The sequence below is a fragment of the Anser brachyrhynchus genome (genome assembly GCF_964034855.1).
Source record: "Anser brachyrhynchus genome assembly, chromosome: 5".
Classification (NCBI taxonomy): Eukaryota; Metazoa; Chordata; class Aves; order Anseriformes; family Anatidae; genus Anser; species Anser brachyrhynchus.
In genome coordinates this window covers 48,397,459-48,409,529 of record NC_137699.1, presented here as the reverse complement: position 1 = coordinate 48,409,529, position 12,071 = coordinate 48,397,459, and the positions used below count along the sequence as shown (strand labels likewise).

Genomic DNA, 12,071 nt, shown 5'->3' with positions numbered 1-12,071 from the left:
TCTCCCTCTCCTTGCCTGCCAAAATGTGAGTGAGTGTCAGCACAGGGACCTGTGAGGAGGCACTTTGGCATGAGCCTGGCAGGCACAGATGGCCGACAAGCTGCAGCCCCCAGTTCTTGCTGGCTGCACAGACGTGCTGGTCCTCTAACTGATCCTCGGCAGCCAGCGAGAGCGATGGTTTGCTCCAGACCTCAGCCCCCCCGGTTTCCTTGGGCTAACACCAACAGGCACGTTGCAGTCCTTCTCAGACAAATTCTCCGCTGCCCACTTCAGGCCTACAGCATCGCAGACACCAACATGGTTTCCTCCTCTTCCTATTCCATGAAAAGTCTCTCCCCCTTGTGCCCACTCCCCATTTTATAGGTGCTTGCCCAATACACAAAACATGGTTTGCTAGGCTGACACGCTGGGACTCCAGCTGGTGACAGTGCCTGCTCCTAAGGAGCCTGTGGTCAAAACCAGCAGGGCAGGCCCATGGCATGGGCCGTGCGGGTGCCCAGGCAGCGCAGACACCACCAGTCCAATGGTGTTCCCCCTGTGAGGAGAGGTGAGGGAGGCTGGAAAGGAAAAGCAATGGGCGAAGGAGCAGTAAAGGGGCTGTAAAATTAGGGGAGACGGGGGGAACGTGCACTGTGGTGAGGCATTGAATACAGGCAGTTGGTGGCTGGGAGGGGACCGGCTGGGGAAAAGGGCAGCAAGGATGGGGGAAGAATGTCCGTTCAGAGCACAGGGCACCTGAGCGCAGGGAAGGCCGCTGCTGCGGTGCCTGCAGCCACTCCCAGTGCCCCTCAGCTGCTGCCCCCATGGCCACATGGGCACCGTGGGGTCCCAGTGCTGAGCCTGGGGCCAGGGGTGGCCATAGGTTGGGCCTCCTCTGCACCCTTCCTCCTGGCACTATGTCCTGGCTCTGGCCTTTCCTGCAGGCAGCCCTTGAATCCCACTGAGCCAAGCTGTTTTCCTCTAATTAATTTCTAAAATCCCATTTGTTGTATGAGTCAAGCCTGGTTTACTCTTCCCCACAATATGAGCAATGCTGTGTCCATCTTCCTCCTCACCATCTCTGGTTCCCTCTAGAATGAGAACTTGTCTTTGGTTTATCCAGCTCTGGTCTGTGTTCTCTGAAACTGCGGGGTTTCTGGGTAGACTGGCTTCCCACTGCCCTGCCCTGGTGAAAGCTGGTCTGAGGGTGGACCTATTCCAGGTGGACACTTCAGTGTGCAGTGGGGCTCCTCTAAAATTCATGACAACCCTGAGTACTTGCACCTAGACTGTGGATAACACTGCAGTTGCTTTGACTATTTCATTGCATTTCTTTTTTTCCCTATAGTTTTTTTTATTTTTTTCCTCTCTGCTTGGTACTTCTCTTCCCGCATTATCCAGCCCTATGGTTTCCTTGCCTATGCTAGAGAAAGGAGAAATCCGTGACAATTGTACAACAACAGTGTCTCGCGACTATGACACAGTGGTAGACGGTTCAGACAGTACAATTATGTTGAAGGCGGTGGAATTGAGCCTTTTTTATTCCACAGCTGAGAACCCGACTTCTGTTTTCAAAAGATTAATTCTTTTCAGGTTTACAGAAGTCAGCCAATGTCTACTCCTTGCTGTTGCTTTTTCTTGTCAAAGCACTTTACATTTCTGTGCTTACAACAATCTTTTTATTGGGAACAGTGAAAGAGTTTTATAAGAATGATGGTCTTGTCTGTGATGCTCAATCAATCTAATTTTCAAATCTCTTCAAAGTTTGCCAAGCAGCACGGCTTAAAAATCCACACTTCAGCTTCTCACAGCAAGTGTGAGATGTTGCCTGCGTTGCTGGGCAGTTGGAGCATTTGCTGTCCTCAGGCAACATCAATTTTTCTGTTACCGCAATGAGCCCATATTGCTTTCTGTGGTTTGATTCAGTTCCAGTGGCAAATTGTAAGACTTAGGCACTACTGAGAAAATATAGGTGGGAATTTCAAAAGTTCCTCCAGCACATACCAGCTCGGCTCTCCTTAAAACTCATGAGCACTTGTGCTCTAGGTCAGTCAGTAACAATGTCTGGCCACATAACACTTTATTATACCTCTGCTAAGGTATGTTAGGAGAGCCCAGCGGGCATACTTCTTATTTCTGAAGTGACTGCAAGCTGGTGAATAGATGTGATTCCCTCTGCTCTACTGAAAAGCCATGTGGGTAATGTCACCTGCAGACATACAGATGAATATTTACTCGATGCTGGTGAACTACTTACATCTACTGTATAATTTGTCTTGGTTATTTTTCTGACACTGACAGGAAGGCCTTACAGTTCTTGGCCAAAGCACCTCAAACAATAATTCTGTGAATAAACTGAATATGGACAATGAACTCATCTGAGTGATTTGTGACCATACCTCCAGTCAGACTAATAGAAGTGCACATTGCTGCTATGTGGCCATTGCTCATGCATGTACATATCCTTCAGAGGTATTACCTTCTGGTTTTGAATTGAAAAAAAAAGTTTTTACATAAAATACATCAAAAGAAGCAATTTCTTACAGTATATGCAATGAAAATTAAAAAAAAGATATGAACAAGAAGTGTATGTATTTTAAAAAGACAAAAAACGAGTTGGTACCATGAAGCAGAATTCCAGAGTACTGAATTTCTAACAGATGATTTCTAAAATAAAGATTTCTCTGCATTTTTATACTATGATATATAATCATATTGGTTACTATGTTTTAAGAGCTTCTATTCTCTGTTTCTTGTCACACCACAACAGAAAACTGAGACCATATCTTAATTCCCTTTTACTTTGCCAGTGTGTTTCCTTTTTAGGTTTTAGCATTTAGTAACATAGCTCTTTGCTTTTTTTATTGGTTTCCTGTCAATGTTGCTTTTAGGCTTTGATGTTTGAATATTTCAGTGTTTAGTTAGTAAATACTGTCAGGGCATACTTACTTGTATTTAAACATATTTCAATTGAAAGAATTAAAACAGAAAACACTTAAAACATGCCTGTTGATCTATGATTCTGTAAAACATCTTCTAACTCAATTGTATGCCAGATTTCAAAACACATTAAAGAATAGGGTAAGAGCTGATATATTCACTTATTATTGAAGTGATGTCTTAAGCATAACACAAAAGGTGAAGTGATTGAATAGCTTGAAAAGCACAGAAAGATTTTCTCTTTATGTTTTAAATGGTCCTATGTGCTGAGTTGAAGTGAAGTGAAAGTCCCAGATCCTTCCCATTTGTGAAAATCGGAGCAGAGAAGTTTAGCCTAAATACCTAGATGTGGATTTGGTTCTTAAATGCAGTCAGACGCCTTTGGCAGCTCAGCAGTAAAGCACTGAAGTTCAGTCAATGCACCAGAACGTGCCTTGGGGGAGCAGCCCTAATTAACGCTTTGGTGTCCTATGCCTTTTCTTTCCCATGATCGTGTGCCTGTCTTTTCCTTGGGAACAAGGCTGAGACTTGGTGCTTTGACTGCCCTTCGCCCCTTGGCAGCAGCACCATGGGTTGTGTGCCAGCAGCTGTGGGTCCCTGTGCCATGGGAGTGAAACCAGAGGCCACCATGAACCCCAGAAAAGCTCCCTGACACCTCGGTGCCACAGTGCAGTTGGAGGTTAGTGCCACCCCTTCACATTTCTTCTCCAAGCCCTGGAAAAAAGACCTCCTCCCTGCCCCAGGAAGGCCATCCATGAACTCCAATTTCTAATGCCACCTGTGAGTGCATACCATAAGAAAAGGCGCAGAAAAGAGATAGCCCAAGGCATGGCCTGACAGCAATGGCAGTGATACTGAACACAAGAAATGCAAACTGGACACCCTGTAGACGCTGTGCCCCTACTTTTAGGGCTGAACAGACTGAAACAACTGTGGAGCCCTGTCTTGCAGTACCCATGTGCTAGCCCTCTACAGAAGATGCTAAAGCAAACACACTGCTGTCTCTCCATCACTCAGCTGTAAAGTAGCCTCCTTCTTTATTTAGTTCCTTAGGCAAAATGTGATTTTATCTGCTCTGATACGGTCCAAAATGTTATGTACAGGTAAAATACAAGCCTGAAGTCCACACCGTGACAGGATCACTTGCTTTTGTATACCTCCATGTGTTGCTTGGTGAAAGATGAGCAGAGAGATGAAAGCCTTTCCCTGTGCTTGTGTTTCTGAAGTGCTTCAAGCTCAGGTGATTTTGTAACTAGCAGTTTTAGAGTGACCGCAGTACACTTCTGTCAAGCAATATAAATCAAGTTTTGAATACCAGCGTATACAATCATGCATTGAACTGTTTCTGTTCAACTTTTCCTGTTGTTTCCATAGCTCCAGAAGTACTCTGAGCCATGATGTCAGCACCTCCTGCATACCGCGCTCCCCAGGCCAGTCCACTGAACTGGGAGGACCATGCGAGCCCCACACCCAGGTACAAGCTGCAGATACACCACCTCCTCCTCTCTTGCATGACTCTGTCCATGGAAAGAAAACCAGGCAAGTAGGAGGCCAGACAGGGTTGTGTGGAGTTTCCACCAGGTCCCTGAACCAGTAACCCAGGGACCAGATGGCAGGGCTCACTGTGAATTACTCATGCCCACAACATAGAGGTTACTTATGCACTGAAGTGGCCTTAGGAGCCAACATTTGGAAACACATTTTTTTTGCTTGCATAAATAGTGAGCTTCTCACACCATTACTGTACTTTGTTGAAAGACACATGCCCTAAAATAACTTGGCAATAGCCCCCCATTTCCAAGGGAGGAGCTCTGGTCATTCCTCTCCTTGAACAGCCTCTAACCCTCTTTTTCCTTCCTTGAATCTTCTTCACAGTTTAAATTATTTGTCAAAAATAGAGGAGTTATTTGCATGCAATATTATCCTGTGCTACTTCTTCACATAAAAGGCCTAGCTGTGGGCTCATGGAAAAGTTCACGTGTGAAGGAGTGCCGGACTGGGCAATGCCCTGGGAACACTCCCTAAACAGCTTGTGCAGGTTGTTATATCTTGATTTTTTTTTTATGTGGCTAAGATCCTCAAGTTTGGAAAATAGCCACTGAGTGTGCAAAGTAGGTCACTTCATTAATGCAGTGATGTGCACAAGCTGACTGCAATAAAAGCAATCTTCATACCTGGCAGGAATTTATAGGCCAAATGCTTGATCTTCAGAAAACTAAGCAGATGAACGGTCTCTCTGGCTACCTTTAGACTTTCTTATCAGTTTGCAGTTGAGCCCATGCTTTCCCCACGTCCCACTTCATCATTTCTGCATGTTTGGTTGTTCATTGCAGTACGTTTGGAAGCAGTTAAACCTGTGGTGGTGTGAAGAATCTGGCCAGCATGCAGGTTCCCAGCCCTGAAAGTGATACAGGTGTCAGCAGCACCCAGCAGGCTTGACCCAGCTGATCCACACCTTCCAAATGTGCCTTCAGAGGCGACCAGAAACACCTGCCCTGCTTGTGAAATGTTAAATGTGTAAGGGTTCTCACTTAGATAGTGCTCTAAGGTCTGGGTAAGGTGACTGTGACCACCTCTGTTGTGAGGAGCTAGGTAGGCTGGTGATCTGGTCCTGTTCATGATGTCACATGCAGCAGAAATAAGAGCTGACTTCTAGCAAAGAGGCCTAAACATACTGCCAAATAATGTCTTGATTGTATTAGAATATGTAAAATAGTCAGGGTGTTCTCTAGACTCCTTGAACTGGGGCAAAGCAAGAGATATTATTTATTTATTGGGGTTTTCTGCATACATCTAGCACTAGATTCCTCTAGGACTGGAACAGGTCACTGCTATGTGTATGCTGCTGCTTGGGTGGCTTGTAAAGCCATGCTAAGTGAAGGCACTATGTTTTTAGCAATTTGGAAAAGCTGGATGAGATGGTGTAACCAAGGTTTTCAACTACATCTCTTGCAGTTGTGATGGGCTGCTTCTCTCCATGCTGAGTTTTGCCAAGCTGAGGATAGCTGAGCTGTCTGGGAGATGGGGGCTAGCCTGATGAAATGCTGCATGCAGCTGCTGCCAGAGACAAGCAGTGTGGCTGCCGTGGGCTGGGACCCTGTGGTCCACTGAGTCTCAGTATGAATTTTGATGACTTTTATAACTAGGAGAGATGTAACCTGTAGTGTTTCTGGGCAGAGCTGTGTGCAGGCTTACCTTCGTAATCTTGGGTTCTCATAACACCATGTATTTAAGGCTAATGCAGTAAGTGTGAGCAGTGAAGATCTTTCAGGTGACACTTGCATAATGATTCCACTTTAAAAATAATGTATGGATTAGAAAGAAGATATTAGTTCAAACACTTCGCAGCTATTTGGGACTTGATATCATAATTTTTCTGGAATAAAAAGGGCTGTCTGTAATATTTTGGCAAACCTTGCCTTCCCTGTTCCTTGTTTCTCAGCTCTATTGTACCTCGTCATGCTTTTAGTCTAAGCTAAGAAGCCAATCAAAAGCCAGGTAAAGTAGACTGAAAGATCTCTGCTGATTTCAGAGGTCTCTGGAGCAGACTGTAATACTATTAATCCCTTAAAATAGGGACCCAATTTCAAAGATATGTATGCTGATAGAATAACTGTTTGCTCTGGGAAGTTACTCTACATCTCCATTTAAACTCTTCTCTTTCCATTCATGGATGAATCACAAGGCAATGCTACTGTGCTTTATAAGGAAGAGTGTGTAACAGGCAGTGATTGTCTCCTTATGCCCTCTTATGAGGACTTTATTTTCTATTAAATTCTGAGCAGTTCTGGATAGGTAAAAGCCTTGTGCTTCAGATTTACTTTTTTTTTATACCACTTAAATTTTTCATCTATGCGAAGTCCTTGTTCCTCTCCAGTCCTTCCCGGTCATCTCCTGCCCTAAGCTGCTGCTTAGCATTTTAGTCAATGGGAGCTTCATTGGTGCAAGCATGCGAGGAATTGGCCTGAGAGCAAGTATGCTATGAGAGTTTCCTATTATTTCCTGAGAGAAGATAATAGCATCTATCAGAAAATGGAGGGAAGAAGGAACCAAGCATATACTGAGCAAAACAAGGAAAACAGATGAGTATGGGAGCAAGGATGGAGGATTTGTTAAACTTGCATTCAACTCAGTGGAAAGAAAATGGGGCCAAGAGATGCAACATGTCTGCAATTAGCATACAGTGCTTTGGGACAGCCATTGCCAGTCTGCTATTTCCCATTTTGTTTAATTTTTAATTCAAATTGTGTACTAAAAATAGGGAGCGTTTTAGAGCTGAAAAGATGTGAGTGGCATAGGGAGAAAAAAACAGAAATTGTGGGAGGAATGCTGCTGTAGCTGAAACAGCCCTGCTGGGATTTCTAGCTTTGTCTCAGTCAGTCACAGTTACAAAATGCACGCTTGCCTTATCTGGGCCATTGTAGCTGAGAGACCCCATGGTAGTCCCTCTGTAAAATAAATGATAAGCCTTAGCTAGTGGTGCTCAGCCTAACTCTGGCCCAATGCATATGAAAATTGGATAGTTAAATTGGTAGTTATATTTCTCTTTGAACAGCAGAAACATCGCTCAGCTGCAACTTCTGAGAGTGCATGAGAACCTGAAAGCATAAGTAAATCGCCACAGGTAGCATGGGCATATTTATGTGCTGCAGGAATGTTCCAAATGTGCTTCTGCATGTTTATAAGTTGTTTTAACTGGAATTTTTTAACATTCTTTTTAAAAATTTTTTTTACAGCAATATTTTTTTTGACTATGGACACATATGGAAGCTTTGGTTTATTACCTTGATTTTGGGCCAAATTGGATTTGACAGGTCAAAATTAAGAATAAAATGTTGACTTAAAAATATATTAAAAAAAAAATCAGTGTTGCACACTAAAAATAGGAAGGAGGAACCTGTGTGACAGAACTTCTTCACCTTCGTGGTCATGCATGGGTGCTGCAGCAATGACTGTCTTGTCCAGCTGCAAGGCATGTGGAGCATTGAAAGGTGCCTGGGGCAGGTCTTCTCCTCCCACCCACAGCTAGAATGTGGGCACTCTGGCCCCACTGCTTTCAAAATCAAAAACCCAGAGGCTTTTGATTTCTCGTGAAAGGCAAGAATTTTTCCATCCTGTTCCTACAAAATTAATGTTTCTGTAGCTAGAGCTATTCCTCTTTTTTTCTTTTTTGTGCATGTGAAGATATTTGTGCAGCTATTTATTAGTAGCAGGAAGGTTTTATTTCTGGGAAAGTTTTTACACAACTGTGGGAGTCTCCGGTTTTCAGTTAGTGTTGCTGCAGCATGGCTTGCTTTTCCAGAATGAGAAAGTCAAGAGGCTCTTATCTGGATCAAAATATGAAACCTTATGCTTATGCATTAACCTCCTCTCCAGAGAAGACTGCAGAATATTTTGCCTGAAGTCCCCATTCAGCATCTTTTCTGAAGAGGTCCCTTAGAAAAAACAGAGATATCTCCTTTAGGCTAAGCAAGAAAATTGGCTGGAAAAAAGGCAGAAAACAGACTCGTCTCATTTTTGAACAGATGTGCTTCACAAGTCTCAGAAGTCCTCCAGCATGAGTGTATGAATGTGGTCTAAGGAAATTACTGCTTTCAGCAGCCATGTGAGGTGATGCTGCCACCTGTGACTCGGAACACACAGTGTGTTGAGACCAGCACCTTTGGCTTTGCGTAGAACAGGAAATTCTGGGTGACAAAGACACAAACCAGGAGACTTCCAAAAATTCAGGTTTTGTTTCAGGTTCAAGATGCACAACATTTTGAGACTATATCACATGCACCACGTCAGATCTACACCGAAGTTTGTGTGGACCTTTGTTTGGAGGATGGAACACGTTTGCCTACATCACATTAAATTTTATGCTCTATCTTGAATTTTGCGGAGCCCCACCCTTCTTTCCAGAGGATGGAAACTGAAAAGCTTCTTCCAAGGTTTTTCAAGTATGTCCACCTGGAAGGATTGTAATACCCTAATGAATCAGCTTCTGCCTTAGAAAACGCTGGCGTGTTCAACTAGAGCACAGGGTATTTTAGAAAAATGTTCCACGTGTTTCATTTTTCTGACACTTCTAAATCTACTAATCAATTTTGGTTCAGGGTAACCAAGGAAAACAAAAGGGATTTAGGTGCTTAAGTCAGGGCTGGAGTGTAGCTTTCTGATTTGTGATGACATTGATAGAAACCGAGTACCAGGAGACTTCCAAATATACCACCTGATGTCTGCTTTCAGATCCTGCTTAGCTGCTTAAAATCTAGCCCCCTAAATGTTAAGACTAAGTGGAGTACTTGAAAGCCCTCCGTTGCACTGTCAGTCAAGGAATTGGCTTTCTTCTCCCAGAGAGCTTAGGAAAGCTTTTTTTTTTTTTTTTTCTTTCTAACATGCTTTGGAACTGACAGTTATTTTGGAGTTACAACCAACCAACTGTAAGCATGTAAGCATCCAGCATTGAATAAGAGTTTGTTCTTTCTATGAGAAAGGGATTTCAGCTAAGAGATGAGCCAAGTGAGTCTCCAGCAGGCAGTGAACTGTGTCCAGCCCCGGTGTGACAGACCGCTGGTGTCGGAGTTGCAGCTTGTGTTACGATCCTTTGTGATTGTATGTGGCTAGGAAGGAGTACTGCAGATACATACCCTTATCGTTCTCTGAAATTCATATATGTCTTTATAGGAGAATTGGTTCCCAAACATGACGGTCTCTCTTGTCTTCCCTCACTGCTGTGGAAGAGATACCAGGGACAACTGAAAGCAAATTGCTGGTGTATTACATGTGGCTGGAACTGAGCAGTCAGCTGCAAGCTGAGCTCCAAAGCTGTTGCAATTGCAACCCAGCTCCCCAGAAGGTGCTCTGTGGAGGTGTGTGTTTGGACCAATACAGCATGTTGTCACTGCGGAAGAGGATGGCAGGGCTAGGTGTGCTGCATCTGCTCTTCTTGGCATCCCAGCAGCGTGATTTCTCCTGCAAGAGAGCGTGTTGGAAAGCTTAAATAAACCTTTGAGGAGCATGTCACAGTCAAGGAGCAGTGGGGGCACAGCCCACATAACTGAGGGGTAGTGGAAAGAAGACTCTTGCATCTTTCACTGCAATAATTCCCCTGTCAAGTTTTAAGTTTAGTGCAAGCAGTGGGAAAAAATATCTTGCTTGTAGGATCACCTGAAGCAACTGCACCTCAAAGAGCAAGAAATTTTGTGATATCCTGCTGTCACACTGGGACAGCAATCCTTTAACACTTACAGAGTGGTTTTTTATCTTCAAAGCTTCACAAACACTAGCTAGTTAATCCCCACAGAGCCTGGGGGAGTTATGTATGTATTGTTATAAGCCATGGGCCAACAAAGGACTTCAGTTGTCACCTTGCCTCATGCTGTGGCTACTGCTGGCATCAGCCAGGGCAGAGATTAAGGTCTTCTAAAACTAAAAGGCAATCTCCTTTCATCCCCCAGCAAGCGGTGGTTCAGCGAGACTCTCCACAGTGGTGCAGGACCTGGGATGCAAAGCCAAGCTGGGCTGCATCTAACCAGCCTGGTGCAGTGCCACCAGCTGCAGCCAGCGTCTTTTGGCCAGTGGGCTTTGGGCTGGGGAGCTGGGGCACCGAGCCTCCGTTGGGGCTGTACAGTCAAATTCCTGGAGACCCAGCTCCTGCACTGCTAGAGCCAGGCTACAGCACGGATGTTTCACCTACACGTCTCAGTGAAACTCAGAAGTAGATCCATGGCAGTGACACAGACTGAGCAGTGTTGTGGTAGCTCTACAGAAGCTGCAGCCCTCTCCTGCCTCTCTTGCTTCATCTTCCAGAGCCATATTACTGGGGTGAAGCAGCAGCCTCGTGCATCTTGCTGCTCTGATAGAAAGAAAATATGCTCCTCCTTAGCATAGATAAGGGCCATCTGTGCATGGCTGAAGTGAGATAACATTTAGGAACCTCCCAGGATATTAAGGCCGCACTTTCTTTGGTGTCTCATGCTGTTCAGGCTCATGATAGTGCTCCCTTTGAACTCGCTGTGGTTTGTAGTTCTCCCCACTTGCGTAAAACGAAGCCGAATGCAATGGTTCATCTAACTAACGTGGCTCAGGGAGAGCGTGTGTGGCAGTACGCGTCCTGCTGCAAGCCAGCTGATGCTTGGACATCACAGCCCTCTGCGTGGGGTACCTAGAGGTTTGACATGCATTTGTTAAATCCTTCAGTCAATAAAAACTGTGCTGCTTGCTCCTAGAGGGCAAATTCTGTATGGAGATCTGTTTTCTCTGTGGGTGATAAATCCAAATAAGGCACAGTGCTTTCTGGACTTGTTACTCGGACTGAGACAGCACTGGGAACATGGGGACCTGCATGGAGGTTGTTCCAGGAGATGTGGCTGTTGAAGCAGAGCTAGAAGTGGCTGCAAGGCATCGTTTTTCTGTACCACTGAAAGTCAGACTATGCATCCTAAAGGCTGTTTGTTTTAGCCTGATGTTAAAGACCTTCTCTAATGGTGGTTCCACTGTCACCTCAGTGAATCTTCTCTCGTGTGTCTCTATCCCGTTTATGGTTTTCCTAATATCTGACCTAAATCTCTCAAATTGTCACTGTTGCAATTACATCCTCATCTGTTACTTCTCCGCAATTACTTCCTGCCCAATCCATCACAGACATGGAAATTACTTTTTCTTTCTCTTTGCAACAGCCTGGTTCCACTTAAAGGGTGGTGTTGTGCCCTCACTCAGACTTCCCTTTAGTTTAAACAGCCCCGGTTTGTTTAGCTGTATTTTCTGGATGGCTGATCTCTTGTTCATCCCATCTGCTATGTCCCGGGTTGTTCCATGTCTACCTCGGGACATACTGGAGATGTGACCTCACCATTGCTGAGCCAGCAAGCACAATTACCTCATGTTTTTAAGATTACCCCCTGGGAGGTCTCTGCTTTTTGGGTGTGTCGGCACTTACTGGGGGCCTGGGACGGGCACAGACCCATGAGTCAAGGGGGGGGACAGCATTTCCCAGTCTGCAGCAGGGATCCAGAAAACATTTCAATGGTACACTTACCATCCTGGTACATTTGCCATCCTAGTTTGTGTTCTTACCTCTTTCATTATGTCAACTGTAGTAGTGAAGGAGACTTACCTCGGTTAAGAAATCACTTCTCACTCCTCTGTCTTCCTAATTTAGTAATGCT

The 12,071-nt window shown here is 44.7% G+C and overlaps 1 long non-coding RNA gene across 4 annotated transcripts in view; it reads left to right on the top strand.

The window, feature by feature from the left end:
• The window catches only part of LOC308195659, a 109,351-nt gene that overhangs the window by 80,680 nt on the left and 16,600 nt on the right, over positions 1 to 12,071 (top strand). For 2 of the 4 annotated variants that reach the window (XR_013951697.1, XR_013951698.1), the window contains 2 exons: positions 4,294 to 5,511; positions 7,656 to 11,849. This is a non-coding gene — a long non-coding RNA (uncharacterized lncRNA). Of the gene's footprint in view, positions 1 to 4,293; positions 5,512 to 7,474; positions 7,544 to 7,655; positions 11,850 to 12,071 lie in introns of those variants that run through there. The other 2 variants (XR_013951699.1, XR_013951696.1) reach the window with 2 other exon arrangements.